General features: G+C 34.2%; 1 long non-coding RNA gene across 1 annotated transcript in view; it reads right to left on the bottom strand.

Moving 5' to 3' along the window:
- LOC136839631 (uncharacterized) overlaps window positions 1-15000 on the bottom strand; it is a 185376-nt gene that overhangs the window by 159378 nt on the left and 10998 nt on the right. The gene's annotated exons all lie outside the window — the stretch shown is intronic.

Here is a 15000-nt window from a genome sequence, read left to right as displayed (position 1 = left end):
AGTTCTCGAAATTGGGTGCAAATGTTACATGGTTGTGAGGAGAATTGCCTTAGAAGTTAATTTACAACAGGAAATTCTTTTAGAAATGAGAGAATTGGCTTAATTCTCCCGTTAGCGTGAGAGAAATAGTGGTTAAAGTTGGACCATTACACAACTAAGTTTTAGAGATGTTCATCTTGTCTGGTGAGTTTATCGCTCATTTAAAAAAAATAATATTACCCTTCCGTGGATTAAACTCATCTTTTTCTTCGAAGCGCTGGTTTTCAAATTTTTAATAGAAATTAATTCATATGAAAATATAACCAACAACAAGTAAAATATTTATACAAGTAAATAAACATACACTAGCTTTTAAGTTAGTCATCCTAAAGTTTATCTTATAATTGCTTGCACGATTATAATGTCTGAAGTGTTCAGGGTTAGAAAGTTCTCAATATTTCCATGAAGGTAGCTTCGGTGACATGTTGAAATTAGTGTAAGGCTTTTAGCTTCGTTTGTTTCCTCCATAAATTATAAAGTTTGCGCAACAACAAGAGCCACTTTTGTTTCTTGCATTTCGAAATCAAGTACAGTTTCAAACAGAAATGGAACACGTTTACATTTGTTTGGAAAACTACTGTAAAAGTGTGTAGAATAAGGCAACATTCTGAGCCTTCTTAGTAGATAAATCTCTGAGTTTTTTTCTTTTTATTTGAAATGTTTATTTTCCTACTGACTTCCCCAAGACGTTCAAATTTTAATCTGCCATAATAACCTGAGAAGTTAATTATTAGTTCATACCTCTGGAAAATTCAAAAATTGTCAAAAAGAGAGATAAGTGAAGTGGCGCAGAGTGGAGGATAGGAATACCCCAATACAAAGAGCCATAGTTTGCAATTTTGACTGATCACTCATCTGAAGCCTAGAAATTAGAATAAGATACCATACCATAAAATATATAAAAGATAAAAATGAAGCTGGCGTAAGAAAAAATTTGTAACAATAAAAGCAATCATTTATTCAAGTTCGGCAATCAATTTTGCGCGCAACATTTGTGCAGTTTTGCTTCTTCTTTTTCGGGCAATAGAAGCCGGACTCATGAATCATTCTTGTTCTGCTTCATTAATGGAGAAATTCCGAATGATTAAACCATTTCTGTGCAAATGACTGACTGAATTGACTTACTTTGATGTTCATTGCACAGGTATTGGCCTTTTAGCTCGGGCATCAAAGATTTCTGTCCAAAAGCGGAAAGAGAGAGAGAGAGAGAGAGAGAGATCTATGAAATAGTGTATGACAGAGTGTGAGGCAATTTGCTATTTTGATGAAGCACACATAACCTTGCCGTTATGATTCCCTTCGTATAATTGAAATCAAGAGAAATATGCATCATTTTTCCCTTGGGAGGGAATAATTTTTTTTATGTACTTTGTATTTTGGTGGTGCTGCTGGTAGAAATGAGTTCGGTTACTGAAAAAGAAGCCATATTTAAGCAATATATAACGTTCCATATATTGTCGCCTGTATAATGACAACATACTTGAATAAACTCATTCATGGACGTATGGGGCTTGTATGGGAAACAAGAATTCGGTATCTTGAAAATTACGCTTTACCAATTAGTATAAGTAGTACAAAGAAATTTTATTCAGGCGATGGGAGAGGTTTTTTCCTGTTTAAAGGTCCCTCAGTTCTCACAAAACCATCTGTGAGAAACCGCCCATTCAAAATGGAATCAGAGCGACTTTAATATTTATATAAATAGCAAAATTTCGTCGTCTATACTTGACAAGATATATACTGAATTTCCTCTAGGAATACCTTCTCCCAGCGAATCGCACATGAGATTCATGGCGTCATTAGTGTTTGCATTTTCCTCATAAACATTAGTGACAGACGACCCTAAGTTATGGGACAGTTAAGGCTAAAGAATTAGCCCTCCTCGGCATTTCGATAACCTTCTCGATGCCATTAGCGAATACCATTTAAATCACATTTAAATTTCGCAGGATTTGCGTTCTAGCAACAAAAGCTGCCCGCGACGTAAAGTATGAAAATTTAGATAATTAACTTTTCTCGTATTATTCTCTCAAAACATCTTTCAAAATTTTTTCGCCCCCTTTTCTTCTCTCAGTGTACACCTCGCTCTCAAAGGCGTCTTCCTTTTGCCTCATCCATCTCCGTTCGCCTTACTCTCTATGCAAATCAGTTATCCAGGAGATCCCTTCGGAGATGCATCGATGTCATTTATGTAAATGCATCCTTCGGCTTACTACGTCAGCAAGGTCTTTCCTTGGCGGTCTTTTATTTTTGCTGTACGTTTCAGAAAGTCGCTCCGCCTCTCTCTCTAATTTAATTTCCAGAGTCGGGGTTTAAAATTTCGGTAATAACTAACCTTGGAAACCCCTCTCTCTCTCTCTCTCTCTCTCTCTCTCTCTCTCTCTCTCTCTCTCTCTCTCTCTCTCTCTCTCTCTCATATTTATTTTCCCGGTTAAGTAAACGTTTTACCTCTTCACAATGGTGAAAACAAAGCTAAAATTTTACTTCACACAATAAAATCCACAGACTAATATTAAATCATTATTGCAAGGTTGGAGCAGTTGGCCAGCTAGGTCAGAATTTAAATGGAGTGTATGCACAGCAAAAGTCAAGGAGTATGGCTGCTTACAGTGGGTAGCACATGGCATACTGTAAGCGGTATCTCTTTGGAGGATATGGGCTTCTCTGACTCATAGTTTTATATTTAACATTTATAATTATATATATATATATATATATATATATATATATATATATATATATATATATATATATATATATATAAATATATATATATATATAATATATATATATATATATATATATATAAAAATATATATATACACTGTATAATATTATTTTCAAACCAATTTATAAAATGGCAAAAACTTCGGATTCATTAAACAAAACATGAGCATTAGCAAACAACAAATTTATATTTATGGATATCTATTTTTAAAGAACGAAAGGAAAAACTTTATGAAGCGACACTGAGCCTCAATCTCTAAAGCTCGTAAACATTTTATGCAATAATGGTATTACTGCCCAGAACCCTTTTTTAAGAGGCTAAATTTCAGACTCAAATCGGTACAAACATTCAAAATAAATTGAATTCTCGATTTGCAACGACTGAAAATACGAAATTTAGGAAGCTTTATACTACCGGCGGTGTTAGCCATAATAATTGAAGAACGCCCTCACACCCTTCACCCACCCTTCAAAACAAGACAGATCGAAGTAACACATCTTTGAAATATTCCTTGTAATCTCATTTAAGTCGACGCCTTATAACTCTGACAATCTTTTTAGGGATTTCGAATTACTGGACAGAAGTAAATGATCATGTTACTGTCACCTTTTCTCGGGAGACGAGACGACACGGTCATGTTACTGACATCCTTGCTCCACAAAGGAGACGAAATGTTCGACGAGACACTGGTAACTTTTCGCATTAAATAAGAAATGATCGGGTTATTGGCATCTTTCCTTGGCAAAGGAGACGCCATAACCTAAAGCGATCGCCTCCGAGTTACCCGCCATGACGATAAGCGCTGCTATTCCTCTTGTCTAATTGCTCTCTAATTGCCAGCCATTGCAGAGACCATTAGGCCTGCCTTGTTCAAGCATTCCAAAGGTTTCAAGATCATCTGCAAACGGCTGTGCGAGGTCGTATTGATTTGGGCCATTTCGCTTCGACTAAGGTCTGGTTGTTTTGGCCATTAGTGGGCATCGATCACTGTTGGTGTAGTTTCTGCATCTGAGTTATTTCTGACTTCCCTTCCTGAAATCTTCTATACAGAGGCATCGCCTGTTGTTTTCTTATTGTTATGGAAAAAGGCCATCAACGTTTTTTTTTCCTTTGATATCTTTTAAATTTATTTGTCATAGTGATTTCTTTTTGTTTATACTTGGCAAGGTCAAATTTTCAAAAGTTATAACCACACTGCACTCCAGACTTTGACAAGGTTATTTTATATATGTAAATTTGGAAATAGTTTTTATTTTATTTATGCAGTACAGTATTACTGACAGTAAAGTCATTCCCATTATGGCAAATAGCAGAACGAATCTCAAAAAAGAAGACTGATCAACAGAAATACGTATTGCATAAATGACAACTACAAATCAGGAAAACTAGGATAACGGCAATGCGCATCATCTGAATTTACAAAAGTTCATTCATTCGCTAATGTTTTTTAGCTTTCAGCTCAAAAATATTGCATTAACCAATATTGCTTCATGGTATAGTGCAACTGTCTGAAATAGTATTTTCTTAATAATTGCCCATTTAGTTTTTTGTAAATAAAACTATCGAGATAGCTTTCTCTGTCCATCCGCACCTTTTCTGTCCACCCTCAGATCTTAAAAACTACTGAGGTTAGAGGGCCGCAAATTGGTATGTTGATCATGCACCCCCCAATCATCAAATACCAAATTGCAGCCCTCTAGCCTTAGTAGTTTTTATTTTATTTAAGGTTAAAGATAGCCATTGGTCGTGCGTCTGGCAGCGCTTTCCGAAGGCGTCGCCGACTCACCTTCACTTGACCGCATCTGGGGAGCAACTGAGCGCTGCTCGATCATAGCCGAGTTAAATACAGCATTATGCACTGTACAGAAAACTCGACTGCGCCGAAGAAACTTCGGAGCATTTTTTACTTTTCTTCCTTTTGTACTGAAACATTTTACACAGTCTTTGACTCTACAGATTGTTAAAAATAAAGTAGGACTTGAGCCTTATCCTGTAGTTCCAGGATTCGTTCTGCTATTTGCCATAATGGGAATGACTTTACTGTCAGTAATACTGTACTGCATAAATAAGTATCTTGGCATCAAGTCGTAAAAAGAAAATCATTATGTGATTACCTCAAAACTTTTAAATATCATTTACATAAAAGTTAAAACCCCAAGATACCATTACTCTAGAAAAGAGGCTAGGAGTTAAAACGCTATAAAAAAAAAAGGAAGAGAAAGTAAAGTAAGCTGGATGTACAGGAAGAAGATAAAAGATTTAGGTCGATTTCCTGTCTGTTCTATCTATTCTAAGTCATCGTTGCGTAACCGCATTTGATGTCATTAACCTGATTCACAGTGGAGTAAGAAACAGACGCGTCTGTGTTAATTACTTAGATTTTATGTTATTCAGCCTTTTTATGTATCTGTTCCGAAGCCAGATTTTTTTCCCTTAAAGAATACCCAGTGTGATGAAATTGTAGAACGAATCTTTGATGATCCAATATTTGTATACGTCGGGTAGATATTAAAGGACAAAGCGCGTTTATGTAATTCGGGAACATTGAATAACAATTTATTTTGCGATTCAATGAAAGCTGCTTTCCATTAGTCGAAGGAAATGAAGATGCACTGCCTCAGGAGTCATGCTATGCCTCTCTCTCTCTCTCTCTCTCTCTCTCTCTCTCTCTCTCTCTCTCTCTCTCTCGTATTGCTTCTTTTGGAAAAAAATTGTTTTTAATATAACTGAATCAAACCGATGACCTTCAGAATCACACGTTTTGTATTCAGATGTATTTTGGATACATTGTCAGCGCTCTGTTAATTGTATGCTGATATTAAAACTGGTGCCATTCTAAAGATTTTGATTTAATGTCTTAATGTTTAAAGTATTTGAAACCTTTTTTACCTGTGAAATGAGTATTCCATAATATCTTTCATTAGTAAATAATAGATAAAAAAAATAGCTATATTATTTGTTATCTATATCAGTTTGAAATTTAATACCATGCCATTTGGAAGATTGTAGTTTATTGTGTGGCGAAATAGTAAATTTATTGTTATTTCTAAGATCTAAAAGTAAGATTTTCTAATTACATTTCTGCATTATACTTCAGGATAGAAAGCTTTCAAAGGTGCATTGCAAAATTAGCCACATTTAAATGTTCTGCAAGTCCATAAGATATCAGTTGAATCATAACACAGTGTACGAACTTTATTTTAATAATAGTCAAATATTTCATCCGATTTCAAATACTTGAGTTAAAAATCCCTTCTGAATGTAATTCTCAAACTGGTCAAGATTCTTCTTCTTTAGTTGACATTAAAATTAAAATATACCAGGACTGTCTAAAACCTTTTTCCAGCTTCATTAGCTTTGCAGTGGAGCGGCTATGTATAGTATATACAATTTGTACTATGCAAGTGCAGTAAATATTGTATTAACAATCTCAGAGGGGAGATTTTTGACACAATGTTTTCCATGATGGGTTAAAATAAAAGAATTATACTTTGGAGCCAGTCGTTTCATCTCCACCAGAGATATCGATATCTTTCCCATATCTCTTGCAATCTTCTTGATTGCGTCTGTCGCAAGTCCTAAGTTTCACTAGGCAGGATCTTGAAAGAATTCACAAGCTCAGGAGTATACGTGTCCTCTACCTCCTTGTGGAAAATCTTAATTTTTAGTTTTCTGCAAAAGAAAACTGTTAAGATGGCTTTGTCTGTCCGTCCGGACTTCTGTTCCCCTTCAGATCTTAAAAACTACTGAGGCAACAGGGCTACAAATTGGTATGTTGATCATCCACCCTCCAATCATCAAACAAGCCAAATTGCAGACCTCTAGCCTGAGTAGTTTTTATTTTTATTTAAGGTTAAGGTTAGCCATGGATCATGTGTCTGGCACCGCTGGAGGTGCCACCCGCCGACGGATCTTCCCTTGACCGCATCTGGGAAGCAACTAAGCGCTGCCCGGACGTGGCTGAGAGTTTCATACTGCAGCACATCGAGAGTTTCATACAGCATTAAACGCTGTACAGAAAACTCGATTGCGCCGAGGATACTTCGGCGCATTAATCACATGTTTCCCTTTAATTTTTTTGAGATAGTCTCACCATAACCTTGCTTCAAAGACTGATTCCAATAAAAATGTTGTCTCTTAGAAATTAGGTTTTCTTTTCAAATAAAGATGGAAATTGCGTTGACACTATCTTTTTCACTGTGACTGAGTATGAAAAAAATTTTAATGTTTGTTTCTTTCCCCAGTCCATTAAAAGTTGCACGTGAAAAAAATATATATATATAAATATATATATATATATATATATATATATATATATATATATATATATATATATATACATACATACATACATATATATATACAGGGAGTCCATAAAGTCTCTTTACAATTTTGAAAATATATTACAAAAGACACTGATGAGATATCTTCATCAGATTTGTTCTATGTGCTCAACAGTTATCAAAGTTTTTAATCACATTGCATTTGTGTATTTTAGGTACTCTGTTGATGAAAAAGGTACTGTTAAATGAACCCATAAAAAACGCTACCCCTCAAGAAAAGGCACAATGTGTGTAATGGTCTACTGAAACAAAATCGGATACGCAGACTCAGCGAAACTACAGAACTAGGTATGAAAGAGGTCCACCTTCGCGTCCGTCAATTCGCGCATGGCACAAAAAATTTATGGAGGCAGGGACAGTGTTAGATAAAGGGAGGAATGGACGACCAAGAATTTCTGAGGAAAACATCGATCGTGTAAGACAAGTATTTGATTGTTCTCCTGCAAAGTCCATCCGTACTGCTGCCAGACAGTTACATCTACCACGCTCAACAGTGCACGAAGTCCTACACAAGAACTTGCGATTGTACGCTTACAAAGTGCACCTCATACAGGCACTCGAGCCAAATGATAAACCAAAACGAAAAGAGTTTGCAGTTAACGTGCTGGAACGGATTTCTGAAGATGAAACGTTCCTCAACAGAGTTTGTTTTAGTGATGAGGCAACCTTTCATGATTCAGGGAAACTGAACACAAACAATGTGAGAATCTGGGGATCAGAACATCCCCATGTGACTAGGGAACTTCACCGAGATAGTCCGAAAGTGAATGTGTATTGTGGGATCATGTGCTATCTCAAGCAAAAGATCACTGATGCCATTGCCACCACTGATGAGGCTATGATACAGCCAACATGGCAAGAAATCGAGTACCATCTTGAAGTGCTTCGTACAACTAATGGTGCCCATATAGAAGAGTTCTAAATATGGCAAAAAAAATTATAATATCTACTCCTCATTTTGTAATAATTTCCACATATTTGTCTGTTCATTTGTTTTTGTAATATATTTTTTAAATTGTAAAGAGACTTCATGGACACCTTGTATGTATGTATGTATGTATGTATGTATGTATGTATGTATGTATGTATGTATGTATGTATGTATATATATATATATACACTCTCCCTTCCTCTTTCCCTCTTCTTAGAATAGGCACATCATAGAGTCGCTCTCCCTCCTTCACCTCTCTGCGTTACTGTCTCACTGACAATCTTTCCAATACCGTTTCACTCCGCCATTGTGCGGAATTCTTCTTACTTTCGATGCAAATCATATATCCACGCGAGTCCTGAAGATTTACCGATGTCATTTATGTAAATTTATTCTTCGTATAACACATCTGAAAGGTATTGTCTCCCTGTCACTTTAGGAAGTGGATTTTGTTATATAATTCGCCTTTTTCTTGATACACACATATACATATATCTATATCTACCTATATATATATATATATATATATATATATATATATATATATATATATATATATATATATAATATAATATATGTATATATATATATTCAAATATATAAAGAAATGATTGTCAGTACAAAGCCTGAGGACCAACTGAAATGATATGAAGTTATTCTGACGTCCATAGCCTGACTCGAACGTGCATCTGGAGCCTCAAAACGATATCACATTATGACCTTACTGCATTGATAGATACGGGTTCGAATCCTGCTATGGACGTCATACCATTTTAATATTGTTCCGTTTGGATCCTAGGCATTGTGGGGTTATTACATTATACATAGACATTTGAGAGAGAGAGAGAGAGAGAGAGAGAGAGAGAGAGAGAGAGAGAGAGAGAGAGAGAAATATTCTTCACAAAATCTCAATACGAAATTCTAAATATGTTAATGTCTACATGCAGAAACCTGAGAAGCTAGGTTATCCTTGCAGATATAAAGTAACTATGTAAAAACATACCTTGAATAACTTGGTGACTGTAGAACGATACCTATTATACGGAAAAATCAATATATATATATAGTATATATATATATATATATATATATATATATATATATATATATATAAACATTATATACATATATATATATAATATATAGTATATATATATATATCTATATATATATATATATGTATGTGTGTATCTTATTTAATATGTTAAACGTGTTTATCTTATTTAATATGTTAAACGTTTAAAGTTTTTTGTGAATATTAACAAATTTCCATCAAATCCATAATAACCAGAGGAATATGAATTCCTGGCCCGTCGTAAAGTTGCATCATAAAATTAAACGCCACATTTAATGCCTGTAAATTTTCTAAGTGAGGGCCTCTCCTCTCGAAATTACTTCTGCGCTCTCATAAAAAACCGGGGAACGCTTAGATATAAAAGATATTTAACAAGCAATTAGTCTCTCTCTCTCTCTCTCTCTCTCTCTCTCTCTCTCTCTCTCTCTCTCTCACAACTATTAAAGTCGTTGGAAAACTTGACTGAACAAGACACATGCGGTCAATGCAGCTGTAAGAACGACAAAAAATTTAAAATTTAACCGGTTCATGTATGTGATATTTAGTCAACTGGCGGTGTCTGTGGTCTTGGGAAAATACGGTCATCGTTCTAACAATATCGTCCTGGAAACTGTTGCTGTTAAGGTTAAATTGGTCTGGAAGTCTCCCATTTAACGGGAGAAGTGGTCAGTTCGGCTACTTGACCTCGTTCTGATTATGGGAAGCGGGTTCGTTTTCCGCTACCGGACATCATAATTTCTTCATATTTCTTGCACTTGGATCCAAAGGATTTGTAGTGACACGCATATCCTAAAAGCGCGAAGAATTCGAGAAGTTAAGTGGGCATTGTCGTTATTATAATTACATGTGTATCTTGTAAATGTGACCAGCAGATTCTATAATATATATATATATATATATATATATATATATATATATATATATATATATATATATATATATATATATATATATATATATATCCTCAAATGACACAAAAACGTTTGCCAGAACTGGACCCAATGGAGATCCCATGGCAGTTCTGGAAAATGTTTTTGTGTCATTGGAGGAAATGCTTTGTAGCCACTGTTCATCCTCATTTCGCATTATATTATAAACGATATGTTAATGATACCTTTCTACTTTTTCAAAGTACTGAACAATTTTTAGAATTCGCTAACAATCTCCATCCTAATATTTCATTTACCACAGGACATGAAAGCATTAAGTGCCTTCGTTTCCTATGCGTGTTAATCACCAGAGCCAATCAGCACCTCTCCACTTCTGTCTTCCGGAAGCAAACGTATACTGGTCTTGGTGAAAATTTTTATAGTTCATGGTTTTTTTTTTTTAGCTAAATAGTACTGTTACGTTATTGCACAGAGCCTTTTCTCTCTCTTCAGACCGACTCTCTTTTCAAAATGAGGCTGGGTTCCTTAGTAAATATTTTCAGAATAACTGCTACCCCAAACTTTTATTTGAAAACTATCTCAAAAATTCTTGAATAGTTAATTTCAGCCAAAAATTCCTGCACCTACAGTACCTAAACTTGATTTTTATGTTTCTTTGCCTTTTACGAATGATGAAAAATATTTAATCACATTAGGACAGATTTTAGAGAAATACTTTTACTGTCTTAACTCAAATTCGTTCTAAGGAATCTAAGAACAATTGCATCTCTTTTTTAGATGTAAAGTATCTGTACCCAACCTTATGCGTTCTTTGGTGGTTTATAAGTGTATGTATGTATATATATATATATATATATATATATATATATATATATATATATATATATATATATATATATATATATATATATAATATATATATATATATATATATATATATTAAATAATATATATTATATACAATATGTCACCCAGTATGGAATTAAATAATAGTATTATGACAACTGCGCTTGCTTTGGTAAAAAAACTTTCGAATACATTACAGTATATTAGATATCCCATATCGCTAATATATTGACATAAAGAAAAGCAATTTACGAACTGGAGTCATCAGGAAATATCGACTGCCATTTACATTTTGTATCACAGCTAATTTTTGGTGGGAAAAGTTGAGGAATTTCAACAAAGCAGAAATGGTAGCTTGTTTCATGTTATAAAACGATATAACATCGGTAAATCTATACCAGAGTAAATATTTAACAAAGGAACCATAAGGCCTGGCGATAAATTCTGATATATAATTTTTTTATTTTTCTTTCCAAAGTGCTCACCAAAATAAAGAAAATATATTGCCAAACGTTTGTAAAGAAGTAAAGAATGATATTGATAGCTTTGGGACTTCTGTTTGGTATATATTAAGTCTCTGAAACTATATCGAATGTTTACTCCAACAAAGAATGACATATTTGTATAATGTCTCAAGAATTCAAAGAAGGATATTTACGTTATCAGAAAATAACTGATTTACGTAATGTTTGGAAAATTTAAAGGAATATATTTACTGCAACAGACAACCATTGATTTATATAATATCGCCAAAAATTTAAATATTTTTGCTTCAACAGAAAAATCTGATTTATTTAATATCAGAATATTCAAAGGAAGATATTCTCTTCAACAGGAAACAACAGATTTACAAATACCACGAAAATTCAGAGGAATATATTCACTTTAACTGAACTCGATAGATTTACAGAATGTCGCGATAATTTAAGATATTTCCTTCAAGAAAAGATGATAGGCTATAATATTGCAAAAATTCTAAAAAGATATTTGCTTCGACAAAAGAACGATAGATATACGTAATTTCACAAGAATGCAAAAGAAAACATTCAGTTCAACAGAAAACGATTGTACCATAAATTCTCACTATCACCTGCTCTTACTTTTTCCTCCTACATCTCCCCCAAACCCCAATACTCCCCCAACCCCAGGACAACTCCGCCCACTCCCCACAAAAAAAGGCATTCATTCTTCTTCACCTCCGCTTTTTCTCTCACCCGATTCGAAACTAGAGACTGAAGGAGATATTGGAAATTCCAGCAGAAGAGAGAGACCCTTTTCTCAGATGCATTTTATTTACTGACATATTCAGTGTTTCAGATTAGCATAAAAGAGAGGAGCCGAATATTCGCAGTATCAGTGAAATTCGAACAAGACAAAGAAAGAAAGAAGATACTCGTGTGAATTCGTCTGGAATTTTATTTCGAAATAGGAGAAAATTACAACATTCGACTGACATTCGTTTTCTATTTAGAATCTACCAATCACTCACTTTGGAATTGTAGAGAATTAGGAATATGTCTGAAGTTTCTGGGGATTATATCACAATTTTCAGCAGACTTCGTGGCTTTCAAGTCATCATGATTGGTGGATTCTAAATGGAAAACAAATGTCAATAGAGTGTTGTAAGTTTCTACTATTTCGAAATAATATATATATATATATATATATATATATATATATATATATATATATATATATATTATATATATATATATATATATATATATAATTTATATATATATATGCATATACGTATATACACACATATATATATATATATATATATATATAATCGATTATGTATAATCGGAAATGTTCTCTCTCTCTCTCTCTCTCTCTCTCTCTCTCTCTCTCTCTCTCTCTCTCTCTCTCTCTAGTTCCTCGCTGGGTGAGCGGGTTCCGTTCTCAGCTGCCACTCTGATGGTCGCGAGTTCGAATCTCCGACCGGCCAGTGAAGAACAAGAGAAATTTGTTTCTGGTGATAGAAATTCATTTCTCGCTTTAATGTGGTTCGGATTCCACAATAAGCTGTAGGTCCCGTTGCTAGGTAACCAATTGGTTCTTAGCCACGTAAAAATAAACCTAATCCTTCGGGCCAGCCCTAGGAGAGCTGTTAATCAGCTCAGTGGTCTGGTTAAACTAAGATATACTTACTTACTCTCTCTCTCTCTCTCTCTCTCTCTCTCTACTAAATGAACTGTATAATAGTTTTATTCTCTCTGTAAAAATACAAAATTGTAACTGAGAATCACTTGGGTACATTTAAAATAACTATTTCAGACCTTCAGGTAGTACTAATTAATTAAAGAGGTTTGCTCGAACGAAGTATAAAATGAACGGACCGTCATCAAAAGGGCATCGTATTTATGAAGTGAAATATCTCACAGAATGAGTCATTCCCTCTCACACTTCATCGCTTTTTATCACATTTTTTTCAGTCAGTACGGATGTAGGTTACAGCAAAGGAAGCATCTTCGTGGTAATTCTTATACATTACTGCTTTTCTTGTTTTTCATAAAAACAATAATAATAATAATAATAATAATAATAATAATAATAATAATAATAATATTATAATAATTAATTATTAATAATTATTATTATTATTATTATTATTATTATTATTATTATTATTATTATTTTTTCAAATTAGATAAATGAGTCCAAGAACTTACAGTTGAGTTTATTAAGTTTGTTCACGCTGAACTTTGTCGCCTAATCATCGTATGAAGCCTTGTGTTAATTTGCAACTTTTGCTTCTTTGCTGAAACTTCAATCTGCAGCGTTGAATACTCTTAGACATAAAAGCATAGAGGAACAGGACGTTTCTGATGGAATTTCCAATATCTGTTTTATTCTTTCGACTGAATCCGTGTGGGAGAGAGTGTGTAGGAAGAGGTGGGTGGAGATGGAGGTGGGAGAAGGAATAAAAGAATACTGGGAAAAGGAGGAAACAGATAAACGTTGTGAGAGAGGCAATCTGTCTAGCAGAGGGCGCCTTCCCATCGGTATTTTCCAATTGTATTTGTAATAATTTAGCAAGGCATTTCGATTTTGAACTGAAATATTGATTGAAGTAATATCACATGAAAAGTTGCGCTGGTGTCTTTCCTGTATATGATATTGAAGAAGTTCCTCGCAGTAACAAAAATTGTTTCCCACAGTGAGTAAAATTCTGTTTTTCAAGAAGCTCCCACCCCCAAAAAAAAATGTACATGATTGTCCGATAAGTACCTCGCAGTAAGAAAATTTCGTGAAGGTCCCCACAGTCAGAAACCTTATCAATTTCAAGAGCTTCCTCTGCAGGAAAAATTTTGTCTATGATTTTCATGAATCATCAAAATAAGAAAAATTATGTTCTTTAAGATGTTCCTTACAGCACGAAAAATTCTGTTATTGTCAAGTTCCTCACAGTTACCAAATTCTCTCTGTTATTCAAGAAGTTCCTTATCGTAAGAAAAAGGTCGTATGGCCTATAAGGCGTAATCAAATTGCCGACATCTTATCCCTTAAGAAGAAACGAGTCTGTTTGACAGAGTCCTAATATTTTTTTCTAGATGCTCGTTTTAATCTAAAATGTCTCTTGCACTGATACCGCTACCCTCGAGGTTTCTTACCGTTCCATTTAACTGTGTGTTTATCCTCTATAAGCATTTCACTGGAATGACACTAGGCCTGGACAACAACCCAACTTCCATGCAAACTGTCAGTATTGAATAAGGCCTTAATTAAACCTGTCGTGCAGCAAAATGATGGTTGATACTCACAATGATTATTCAGGAGTTAATGGACCACAGATCCCGTTTTGAGTCACTCGATAAATACTCCCTGGTATACAAATGTTGTACAATGCACCTGTGCCGATGTTAATTCGCAAGGTCTAAAGGAAAGCAAGAGTACATCGTTTTGTACGCAAGCTAAAATGCTTCTTTCCTTTGTGGAGTTGATGACACTTTATATTTATGATATATATATATATATATATATATATATATATATATATATATATATATATATATATATATATATATGTGTGTGTGTGTGTGTGTGTGTGTGTGTGTGTGTGTGTGTGTGTGTATATATATATATGGTTCTAGATGTTTTGACTCCCAGAACTTTGACCCCGGTAATTTCACTCCCGGTATTTT

The sequence above is a fragment of the Macrobrachium rosenbergii genome, chromosome 6 (assembly GCF_040412425.1).
Source record: "Macrobrachium rosenbergii isolate ZJJX-2024 chromosome 6, ASM4041242v1, whole genome shotgun sequence".
Taxonomy (NCBI): Eukaryota; Metazoa; Arthropoda; class Malacostraca; order Decapoda; family Palaemonidae; genus Macrobrachium; species Macrobrachium rosenbergii.
The sequence above is the reverse complement of the archived record's forward strand: the minus strand, read 5'-3'. Positions and strand labels throughout refer to the sequence as shown.